A 12,745-nucleotide genomic window follows, 5' to 3' on the forward strand; every position below is an offset into this window, starting at 1 on the left:
CTCATCTGTTAGGAAAACAAACGAAGAGACAAAATATTTCTTCCTTTCTTTCTTTCCTTTCCTTTTTTTTTTTTTTAAATGGGGCTGGAAACGCAGTAATCATAGGATTCCCAGGAAGATTCAGAATAGTCCTCAGATATTAGGGGGCTGGGGTTTCAGTTTTCTGTATCTATTAAATGTGAGAAGGATGGAGCCAATAATTAGTGAGGTTTTTATCCGCAGCCCCTATATGTTTATGAACTTTCAAAGGGACACAGGACCCAACCCGAAAGAGCTCCCAGGACCTCTTTGTTCCCAGCTAGAACAATCTGAACAATATCATACATAACGTGGTATTGAATTATAGCTCAAAGTACGAAATGAATATATATAAATTCATGCTGATGTAATAAATGATCAAATAGATAAATAAATGGGAGAAGAGGAATAAATCCTCTTTACAGAAAAATTCCGATAATATATGCAGATACTCCCTCCCACACCCAGGTGGACTTTCATTCCACTCTCCCTTCTTGAGGTGAGTTGAACTTAGTGACTCCCATCCAAAGAAAAGAATATGGAAAAAAGAAAACCAGTAACTGTGCAGTGGAGAAAGCTGGCAGACAGTACTTTAACCAGGTGTTAAAGATTAAGATCACCAGCAGTTAAGTCATGTTGCTGTCATGTACCCTGATAGGATGCTGTGATGAGAAAGGCACTTTCCCATCACGGTCTTCCTCCACCAAACCCATAACCATAGTCTCGTCATGAGGAAAGCAACAGACAAAACCAAAATGAGAGATATCCACAAGATAGCTTAACAGAATTCTTTAAAACGATCAAGAAAAGATCAAGACTTAAGAAACTGTTACAGACCAGAACAGAGTAGAGAGGCACGGCAGTATGCAGCGTGGAACCCTGGATGCGATCCTGGTACAGAAAGATATTTAGCGGAAAACTAGTGAAATCTGTAAAAGGTTGAATTTAGTTAATAGCAGGGGTCCAGTGTTAATTTCTTAATTTTGACACATGTACTGTGCACACGTGCACATGCACACGTACGGAGACGTAGGACGTGAATATTAAGGGGGTACTGGCTGAAGGGTTTAGGGAACTCTGTACTATCTCTGCAACTTTTCCTCAGACCTAAAATTACTCCAAAAGAAAAAGTTTTAGTATAAACGACAAAGACAAAAGTTCATGAACTGAGAGCGCAAACAGAACCTTCTTCAAAATCGGCAACAACTGCCACCGACGGGAGCGCAGCGTTCGGGACGGGGGTGGGGGTGCAGGGAGCGCACCCCGGGGTGCGTGGAGCAGGGCGTGTGCGTCCCCGCGGGAGCGCGGGCTCCTCCCCGGAGTCGTCCAGGCGCCGGACTCTGCCCGGGGCGCACCCTGGGGGGCGGAGCCCAATGTGACGGCGGCGGAGCCACCCACGCCCGACGGAGCCGACCCGGGCCGGGAGGCGGGAGAGCGAGGCCGGGACCCCACCCTCGCTCAGCGCGCTCCAAGGTAGGCGAGCCCCGGCGACCCGCGGCGACCCGCGAGCTCAGCCCCCCGGGTGAGGGGGCGTCGGGGCCCTCGGAGCGGGTCCCCCCAGCGCGGCGCCCCGACGGCAGAAACAGGCTCTCGGTGGGGAGGGGATTCCTCCCTGGATTCCTCTCTCCGCTCGGGGCGGGAAGTTTCCGATTCCCCGGGCGGGAAGTCTGTGCTCCTAGAGAAACAGTTACCTTTCCCCGAGAAAGAACAGCCTTCCTTTGGGCCGCAGCACATCTGGTTATTTATTTAGGGGACTGTTTTGCAGTCCCTTTGCCAGGGGTCCCCGAGAGTGAGAGGACCGGCAGACTTGATGTCACCTTGTGGCCGCTCTGACAGGTCCCTGGGCCCTCAATTTTTAAGACCCCAAATGAATGAATAAAGGTGGTTGTCTTCTCCTTCCTTCCTTCCTTCCTTCCTTCCTTCCTTCCTTCCTTCCTGCTGGCGTCTGCAGCGGCAGGTGCATGTCGCAAAAGGAGAACAGCCCGCTGGCTGACAGTTTTCTACTGTCTTGGGATTTTAGAGCTGGAAGTTACAGAGCTCTTGGCAGGTGTGCAAAGAAGCTTTATTATCTTCCTGAAGAATATAGTACAGGACAGTGCAAGGATAGTTGTTAGACTGAGTGAAGACGTGGCTGTAAATTTTTCACCTCTTTTCAAAGATGGGGAATATATATATGTAAAGTATATAAAGATATCGATAAATACATATTATATATGATATATAATATATAAATGCATTGTGTATATAAAATATATAATATATAGATATACAAATATATTAAAATATTTAAATATGTGAAACATATTTAAACATATATAAGTATATATTATATATATAAAATAAGGATCAGAAGAAGCAATAAGCCCCAAACATAACTGAGCTGGGTCTGTCTTCCATTATACTATAGTTGTTTTATTTTAGGAATCATAACTTTCTTCTTGTCTTGGTATATATAGACTAGATGAAATATCAAAGGGAGTTATTCTGCATTTGCAGTAAGGAAAAGATAATCTACCCTTTTGATTTTACCTAATGATATTAAATATTCAGTTCTGCAGAAGTCTGGTTTTTCAGAAATATGATCTGAGCCAGAGTCTCAGGTACCCTGGCAGACACAGTTGGTGCTTTGTTTCCTGTTACTGGCCTGTCCCTTTCCCTCTCCCCCCAACACTGAGAGTTTTAGAGCAAAGGTCCCTGACACAGAGCAATTTGTGCCTAAGGCAGGGTATATACCCTAGGGGCTCCTCAGCTACTTACAGAAAGATTGAAAACAGCTTATACTTTCTGCAGATTTCTTAAGGTTCCGATCTTTGTGATTTGCTAAATAAATTCGGTAACTAAACAGGCACTAATGAAAAACACTTTTGAAATAAATAGAGACACTATTTCTGTTTTATCATTCACCTATATGATTTCGTGAATTAAGAACAGGCATGTTATTTGCTCGCTGACTGATTTACAATGTGCTGGACAGCGAGTGGGCTTAGGTGTCGTCCAAATTCTAGCTGAAGCTGAAAAATTAGGCGTATATTTATTCATTTGGGATCAAGACTGAAAAAGGAAAGAACTGAAAGTTATGAACAGAATCTAAAAGTCTTTCAAAGTCCTGGTTTCAAATGTTTTGAACTGAGATATTTATATCAAAATTATAGGCCATTTATGAATAGAAAATAAATTCATAATGGCAAAGTGTTACTATCAACTTAATAACATGTTTAGGTGAATTTGCATTTTACTAAGCATGAAAACAGCCAGCTACATGGGTTTGGAAAGCAAAAGCATGAGTGTGTGCACACTGAGTTTTAGAAAATATTTGGTGCCCACGTGGATTTGTGGACCCTATTCACACACTTGCTGAGTTGGTTAGGGCACTTTGTTCTGAGTTCAGACTGGGAGGGTGGGGTGGATACAGCTTTGTGTAAATAAGTCACATACCTGTCCTCCCGGAATTTGCACAATGCTGGACACCTCCAGGACACCTTCAGATCATAGATAAGAGCCACATCAATAATCATCTATCAGTTTTGACAGTGATTGGAACTAGATTATCTTCAAATCACATACTCTCTTTCACCATTTTAAATAGTCAACTCTAAAATTGTAAAGGAACTTACGTATTATTCAGGTCCGTGTCTTTCTCTTTTGCTTGGATTGGGGAAGAATTTAGGAATCACGTGTTGTGGGTTAAATATCATGAGGAATGGAGATGTGAGGCCTGAAATAGCTAAATATCAATTTCATGCAAATTAAATAAAAACTAAATTGTAGTAGTGGGTGCCAATAATTTAGTATATAAATCAGTGAGTGAAAAACTTCAAATTGAGAAAATTCTACCCATCACATTATTTTTTCCCGTAAATTAGGAAAATATGACTACAATTCTATTTTATATGACTACAATTCTATTTTACCGCAGAGGAAAAGATTTACTTTGTCCAAAGCATTCTTGCTTATTGTTGTTGTTGTTGCCATTGTTGCTGTTTTCAAAAAACAACTTTTCTGGGGCACCTGGGTGGCTCAGTTGGTTTAGCAACTGGTTTCAGCTCAGGTCATGATCCCAGAGTCCTGGGATTGAGCTCCTCATCAGGCTCCCTGCTCAGCGGGAAGCCTTCCTGCTTCTCCCTCTCCCACTCCCCTGCTTGTGTTCCCTCTCTCGTTGTGTTTCTCTCTTTCTGTCAAAGAAATAAAATCTTTGGAAAAAAACAGCTTTTTTTTGGAGGTATAATTTACATACCACAAAATATATCCAAATGGACGATTCCATGATTTTTAGTAAGTTTCTGGAATTGTACAGCCATCGCCACAGTTCAGTTTCAAAGCATTCTCAGCATCCCCAAAAGACCTCACTTTCCTATTTGTTACCCCTAGACAACCGCTAATCTACTTTCCTCTCTCTTTTTAGATTTGACTTTCTGGACATTGCACACAAACGGGATCAGACAATAGATGGTCTTTCGCATCTGGCTCCCTTCGCCTAGCCTAGAACAATGGTTTTGAGTTCATTCAGGGTGTAGCATGCATGGATCAGTAACTGGCTCCTTTTTCTTGCTAACTACTATGCATTCCATTCTATGGCTGGTCCACATTTTGTTCACCAGCTGGTGGATATTTCTGCATTTACATTTAAGTGGTAAGACAGATACTTTGGTCCGGCTTCCATGGTAGCATAAATATCAAAAATAATTGATAGGAGCCAACCTCTTATTTATATTTGTGAAAACTATATTCCCGATATGGATTACTGCTATTTTCCATGATCTTTCTGTGATACTCCCACGAACATAGTAAATAGTTAACCCTGTGCAAGTAGCAAAAAGCATCAATCATTTGGGATTCTAGGTTGGACTTGGAAGATGTTTCACTCTTGACATTCCTGTTTGCAAAGAGAATTTGTATCTCCTTTGGTATATTTTATTCACAAATAATGCGTTTAGAGTGGGTGAATTTTGATGATTGTTTGACCTAACAGTGAGGATTGAAGTATTCTCAAAAATCTGAGTGCTTCCTAATAACATATTTAAGTGGCACACTTAACGTAAAGTGTAAGGCATGTATAGCCCTAAGCCTTAAAAAGTTGAAGGGAGTGCATGTGAATTTATGTGCTTTTAGTTTTATTAGTCTATGATTTCTATGACTGCTCTAAAAAATGAAACAGATACAACTGTTTATTTACAAAATCAGGCACTAGGTTGAGTTCTTAGATGAGTGAAAATCTGAAACAGAAAAAAAAAAATGCCACTTCGTTTTTCTCTAGGACCTTTTTAAGGAGCTAGAGCAAAATTCTAAATTACTCCAGGTTCCTATTAAGTGGTGGTGTTTTTCTGTGTTTCTTCCAGAGAATAAACCAAATTGGAACTTTCTAACATTGCAAAAACATTGACCTTTGAACTCCTTAGGGAATCAGGAACCTTGAGCAACAGTTCCGTTAGAGTTGTTCCCTTGCCATTCACTCGGCTTTGTGCCAACTACAGTAAATGCATTCTTAGGAGTTTACGCTTGGCAACTTATGCTTAAAGATCCTCTTAGAAGGATTTCTCTGGTTGAGTAGAAACCTTTCAAGAAAAAGTTGGCAAATTCTATGAAACTAAAGAGAAGACAATATGTCTCTTCACGCCTGCAAGTTACTGCTAGAAATTACACTTTCCTGCTGGGGAAAAAAGAGCATTAATATAACTTGAAGGTCTGTTTTATTGACAACTTAGAATGCAAAGGATTTTATTTTTAAAATTCTAAAATTTGAAAACAAGATAGTCTAGATTAAATAATGTAGTTTTCCAAAGCTGAATGTGCTCATTTGGAACTCAGTTTTTTTCTGCTTGAAATATCAGAACAACTTGCTGAAATCCTGGGTGGGAACATTGTGCTTTTGATGGTCTGTGATTGGATGAATTAATCAGTCTCTATGGCTAATGTCTTTTTTTTTTTTTTAACCTGGTTAGGATTTAAAAATCTTTAGAACAGGTACATTTTTCTAGACTTCCACTGACTGTCATTTCAAATGTCTCTTAAGAGTCATATACCATTGACAGGAATCTATCTCCATCATTCCCACTTTTGTATGCTCTGAAATTGGTGGGGACACATTGCCCCCGTGTTGTGTCTGTTCACAGGAGAAAGGCTGGATCAGCATTGAGGTGTGAGAGTCTTAGAATTATTTTGATGAGCTCACTCATTCATCACTCATGACCACATGATCTGTTATGAGGAGCTAGGTTTTACCCAGAGCCAGAAGCCGTGCTCACCCTGGTATCTTTCTGTGAGCTCCCAGATCTCACATCTTGGGAGGACGCTGCCCTGTGGGTCCCCATCAGTATGACATCTTCCTGTCTGCTGGACAGGAAGGCGGCCATCCTGGACAGACTTTGGAGTCACTGACCCAGTTGTCTCCCTGCAAATGGGCTGCGGTGAAGAGTGGAAACATGTTATGCATCTAGAAAACAAGAAGAGGATGTGTAGATGAGATGAGGAGCTCTAGGTTCATGAATTCAATGTAAATCTCGTCATAGCAAATATTATTTACTTCCTGTATACTTCTATAGAGTTCCTCCTACTTTTCCATGTTAGTCAATAATAAGTGTAGTGAACTTTCTTAAGATGTTGAAGATTTCCCTGGGCCTCCTCTGTCACCCTATTGAATGTCAGGATCCACTAGCTCTTTTTTTTTTTTTTAAGATTTTATTTATTTATTTGACAGAGCGAGATCACAAGCAGGCAGAGAGGCAGGCAGAGAGAGAGGAGGAAGCAGGCTCCCTGCTGAGCAGAGAGCCCGATGCGGGCCTCGATCCCAGGACCCTGAGATCGTGACCTGAGCCGAAGGCAGCGGCTTAACCCACTGAGCCACCCAGGTGCCCTCCACTAGCTCTTCTGGCCGGCAACAACAGTTCTGCTTTACATTTTAACATTCTTCATTCCATCACTGTTTTGTTCTGGTTTGGTTTTTTGTTTTGTTTTGTTTTGTTTTTGGTTTTGGTTTTTTTTTTTTTTTTTTTTTTTGCCATTTACATTGTTTGGGGCCAACACTTTGAAAAGGGAAACAAATCCAGCTAATTGTGGCTTCCAGTTAGTTCTGATAAAATCAGTGAAGGTCCTTGGCTTTTGAAATCTCATTTGTACTTTGCTTTCTCTAGGCTGCTGTTGAATGATTATTATTTTTAAAATAAAAGTACAGAAGTTCACCTTTTTTTAGCACAGAGTTCTGTGAGTTTTGACAAATGGTTACAGTCAAGAAACCACCATCACCATCAAGATGTAGAACAGTGATGGGGCACCTGGGTGGCTGAGTCAGTTAAGTGTCTGCCTTTGGCTTGGGTCATGATCTCAGGATCTTGATCCTGAGATTCTGGGATTGAACCCCATGTCAGGCTCCCAGCTCAGTGGGGAGTCTTCTTCTCCCTCTCACTCTGCCCCCACCCTTACCCTTCTATAGATTTGCTCTCTCTCTTTCTCAAATAAGTAAATAAAATCTTTTTAAAAAGTTATAGAACAATTGTTATATTATCCCCCCCCCCAAAAAAAATTCCTCTGTGTCCCCTTGGTAGTCATTTCCTTCCCCACTTCCAGTCCCTAGGTAACCACTGATCTGTTTTCTGTGCTCATAATTTCGAATTTTCTAGATCTCATACAAATGGAACGATGGTACGTAGCCTCCGGGATTTGACTCTTTTTGGTCAGGAAAATGCTCTGCTTCGGTACTTCATTCCTCTTACTGATGAGTAGGATTGGCCCATGGAGGAATATCTGGGCTCGGGCCCAAGAAAGTAGGCTTAGAAATCCACTCAGAATGCAGCAGAAGGCATGGTGGTAATCTGGAAAGAGCCAGTAGACTCGGGCTTGAGATCCACGACCATCATTCACCAGTATTTAGCTTCATCATGTATAGCCTCATTTCCTCATCTGTAAAGTGGAAATAATAAGGCCGACTTCTCAGGGTGTATGTGAGGATTATTAAAAGTAGCTAAGCTTAGCATGCATGCAGTAGGCGCTCAGCAGACTCTGGTCCCTTCTCTCTAGTCTTCCTCCAAATGGGAATGGATTCATGTGATTTGTTCCTTTTTGCAATTTAGTTGTTATTCTGGACACTGGGTGAAATCTTCAGCTGTTTTGAAAATTTCAAATTATGCCAGTGAACAATGAAGATAGATTATGTCATGACAAAGACACCTCAATCTAAGGTCAGCCTATCTGGATTCAGGTGGAGAGGTCAATTGATGACCTTGAAAAACTTGTATCACCGTTCTGTGACTTGGTTGCATTATCCCTACATACATGGATGGGTTTAGATACAGCTATAGATATATAGATAATAGGTATAGTGGTACAGAATGTAATGGTAATTTTGACAATATATAGAAAACGATTTTTCAGTAAATGGTCCAGTATTTGTCAATCCCATTTATTTGTATGCTGTGTGTGTGCCAGTATTTTAATTCTTTTTTCAAAATGGAATAACTTTTATTTCCTACCTAAGAGCTTTCTATAACATTGGCTATGTTGTAAATATCTGTTTGTATATAAATGAGTATCACAAATGAATAAAATTAATTCTACTTAAAAAATCTTAATTACTACTTGAAAACAATGTCATAGTACTGGAGCTAAGAGTTCATGAGCATGTCTTCTGATACAGTGTGTGTCGTTTTCAGGTAAAATGCACAGTCACCTGAGATTTAGCTGGCTGACACTGGATGTCACCATTGTGCTGTAGAATGTCATTGCAGAACAGGTGTGCTATTTAATATTCAAGACACGGTCAGTCACTTCAAGGGTTGGAGATCTGTTAATGTTCTTTCCCTCATATAACCTAATTACCCTGGCTCACTTTTCTTGCAACTTACTTTTTTAGCTTCTGATATCTAAGCTCTCTAGAAAAGTGACCAAGAATGATGATGAAATGATATTCAGTATTTTTGCTCAGAACTCAGGAACTGTGCTAACACCAGTCAGGGCTCTTGGTTGCAAACCAGTCAGTTAAGTTCATGGTGAGTGAATTATTTATTTTTAATAAAAAATTAAAAATTAAAAAAGAAAGAAAAGAAAATACCTTTGTTAGACGCTCTAGAATATAAACCATACCCGTATTCATTTCCTAGGATGGCTGTAACAAGGTACCCCAAGCTAAGTGACTTACACATAGTAATTGGTTTCTTCCAGTTCTGGAGACCAGAAATCTAAGATCAAGGTGTGGGCAGGGTCGGGCTTTTCTGAGGCTGTAAGGAAGGGTCTGTTCCATGCTTTTCCTCCAATTTCTTTGATTTGCTTGCCATTTGGGATGTTCCTAGGCAGGCAGAAGCATCTCTTTGATCTCTACCTTCAACTTTACATGGCATTCTTCTGTGTGCATTTGTGTCCAAATACTTATAAAACACCAATCATGTTGGATTAGGGGGCCCACCCCCTCTTGGGGGAGGGGGTGTTTAGAACTTCAGCTTATGAATGGAGAGGGACCAAAATTCAACCCCGTAACAGTGCCTCCTATGTGTTTACTGTATAACGGATAAGCCATTCTTACGTCATTAAACAGAGGAGTACATTATCCTTGGCGCCCAAAGATGTGTTGGTTTATTGCTCAGATTACAAATATTGTGTATGAATTGCTTTGTAAATCGGAAGCTATTCATTAGATGTTAGAATAATCAGTTGGGGATGTGGATGAATTATTGATGTGTTACTGGGAAAGATTTGTTAGTCTTAAAATTCCAGAAGCAGATTTTCCTTTATAAGCTAGCTCTGTCTGCAGACTGTTTAAAATATTACCTCGTTCTTCTCTACTATTCTGACCGCTTACCAGCAATAATGGTGGATAATGGATTCATATTTTACTTACATATTAGGCAAACAGATACACATCACTTATTATTTGCTGTGCTCTGTCTTAGGTGCTGGGAAAATGTTAACTCACAAGCAACCCTATGTTGTTTGTTATTTTTATCATTATTAATCATTAATCTTATCTGAATTTAACTGATAAGGGATCTGAGGCACAGAGAGGTTAAGAAACTTGCCCGTGGTCACACAGCTCCCGAGTGGCAGAGTCGGGCCATGAAACAAGGCAGTCTGTCTCCAAACCTTCTCATCCGTAGAATGTTCTTTCTTCACAGAGAGTCTCATGGAGAAATTCAGTGTGTGAGAGAACAAAGCAGAACTGCTTTGGTTCAAGTTGAGTTGGCCAAGCCCGGTATGCTTCGCACCGCCCCTTCCCTCTGGGAGCCCTGTTTGCAAAGCCCTGATCCAGGAAATAACACCTCTTGGCATGATGCCACTTATAAGCTGTCTTCAATCCACTCTAGCATAAAACAAATACAATTCTTTTCTCACTTTAATTAACTGATTGTGTTTTATTTTGAAAATTTTATCTGCCTAATCTGCTTCTGGCAGAAATGAAATGCTAAGTTGGATTTTCCCCAGGATGGTAAAGCCATATGGCAGTTTGGACTTTGCTGGCTTAAGTTCCCCTTGGGTTTCTTTATACAAATCAAGGACTGTGATCACAAAAATTTCCTGAATCAGAGAGAGAAATGGAATTTGATGTCGTTTGAATACAGTTGGGTATAAACTTTGCAATCAGATCGGCATAAACCGTCCCCGCTGTTATGGGCTGTGTGTCTTCTGTGGTTATTAATAATACAAAATAATAGAGTGACAATATTAACCATTACCGTCCATTGAGTGCCTGCTGCAACCAACAATCTAAAACAAAAACAAAAACCCTCAGTTTTACAACTAGATGTTTTATCCCTATTTTACAGATATGGGTAAGTTGAGGCTAAAATCTTATATTAACTTGTTTAAGATTGCCAAACCAGTGAGTAGAAGAGATACGATGTTTTGAGAAATACAAGTGATTAAGGAGCAGGTCTTCTTGATATTAAGCATAAAAGGCACAGACGAGAAAATGTTTAGGAAATATAACATGGGTCCCGAGGTGATTTTCAAATTATGAAAGACTGTGAGAATGCATTCTGAAGAGTGATTTATTCCTGTGCTGAAATGTCTCTTACCATTTGTTAATGTATACAGTGTGTAACATACTAAAAAGAAAAAAGAAGCAAATCAATCAAATGGGCCAATAATGGGGTGGAGGGGGGGATGGAACTGGAGAACCAAACAGAATTCAGACCAAATTGATTGTTTTCCTCGCTTTTTACCCCCAGATTTTGCTCCCACTCTCTGCCATCCCCAACACAGGGGTCAGCAAATTTTTTCTGTAAAGGGCTAGATAGTAAATATTTGAGACTTAGCTTCCCATGTATTTTCTCTGCCGCAACCTCTCAATTCTGCTGTTCCAAAGCAAAAGCGGCATAAACGGATGTAAATGAATAGCTGTGGTTATTGTAGACCAAACCTTCATGTAGGAGCACGGAATGTGAACTTCATGTAATTTTCATGCAGTGTGTGTTTTGATTTTGGTTTTGTGGATGCGTGCGCACGTTCATGCTGGACCATTAAAAATCGTCAGAACCATTGTTAGTTCGTAGGCTGTGCACATAGGTGGGAAGCCAGATGGGGCTCCCGTGGTTTGCTGACCACCACTCAAGCTTGACCGTCCCCCTCTGGTTTTCAGGCACATAGCTTCTTGTCTCTATGGGTGTTTCTTTTATTCTGGATTACATTTAAATGCTGTTTGGGACCAAGGACTTCATCCTAGGAAGAGACTTCCTAGGACCAAGTAGCAGAGACACATGCAGGCACATTTTATAAAAGCAGTCTTGCTGAAGTGCAGCTGCCAAGTTGACTGCAAGCGACACAAAGAGAAGCCATTGTGCCTGTCTAGAAGGATTTATAATAAAATGGAAAATTCTTGGCGTCCTCTGTCAATTAAATTGAAGATTAAAAGATAAATGCAGGACTTAGAGTTATCCCAGTAGCTATCTAGTTTTAAAGTGATGTTAGCAAATATGAAAATTCTTTGCATGTTTTACCAGTCTAGGTCATTGCTAAATTTAAAAAAAAAAAATTTTTTTTTTTCTCACTAGGGAAGCCAGCTTTAATGTGATGCAAACACCCTTGAACTTGTCCTAAAGACAAAGGCTTAAGTTTCAGCTCTGCTAGTTTTGCGGTGACATTGGGTAAGTTACCACCTACAGGAATCCTGATTGGCTTCCTTATCAGTAAGATGAGATGGATAACCCTACCTCACAAGGCTTTTCGTTTTATTTATTTTATCTTTTCAGTTCTTTACTATTTGTTACGGAAATTTCGAACAGAACCAGAATAGACAGAGGAGTCTTGTGAACCCTGCGTGCCCTTGATCTGCTTCAATGATTCCCTGCATTTCACTAAAGTTCTTTCATCTTTATCCTACCGCATTTTTTTCTCTCTGCTAGAACATTCTATAGTAATTCCAAATGTAATATTTCACTGTGCATGACTAAGGGAAAAGCTCTTTCTAAAGAATATCATAATTCTAATATCATACCTAGTGAAATTACAATAATTCTTTAACATCATTTGTTCCCCAGTCAGATTTAAAGTTTCCCCAGCTGTCTCAACAATGTCTTTATGTAACTGGATTATTTGAATCAAGAGCCAAAGAAGATTCCTGTCTTCCATTTGGTCATGTTTCTTAAGACCCTTCATTTATGGCAATTTTCCTTCTCTTCTTCCCATCTTTCTTCATGTCATTTGTGGAAGGAACTAGTTATTTGTCCAATAGATGTCACATAATTTGGAAGTGGCTAATTGCAACCTTCACCCTTATAGAGTCCTTGAACATTTTCCTCTTGTTCAG

General features: G+C 40.2%; 1 protein-coding gene across 3 annotated transcripts in view; it reads left to right on the forward strand.

Moving 5' to 3' along the window:
• The first annotated feature begins 1,405 nt into the window (after positions 1 to 1,405).
• CCDC68 (coiled-coil domain containing 68) overlaps positions 1,406 to 12,745 on the forward strand; it is a 53,052-nt gene continuing 41,712 nt past the window's right edge. For all 3 annotated transcript variants that reach the window (XM_044242930.1, XM_044242931.1, XM_044242929.1), the window contains exons 1-2: positions 1,406 to 1,491; positions 11,991 to 12,083. The gene's annotated coding sequence lies outside the window, so the exon portion shown is untranslated. The remainder of the gene's footprint in view (positions 1,492 to 11,990; positions 12,084 to 12,745) is intronic.

This window comes from Neovison vison, chromosome 3 (genome assembly GCF_020171115.1).
Source record: "Neovison vison isolate M4711 chromosome 3, ASM_NN_V1, whole genome shotgun sequence".
NCBI lineage: Eukaryota > Metazoa > Chordata > Mammalia > Carnivora > Mustelidae > Neogale > Neogale vison.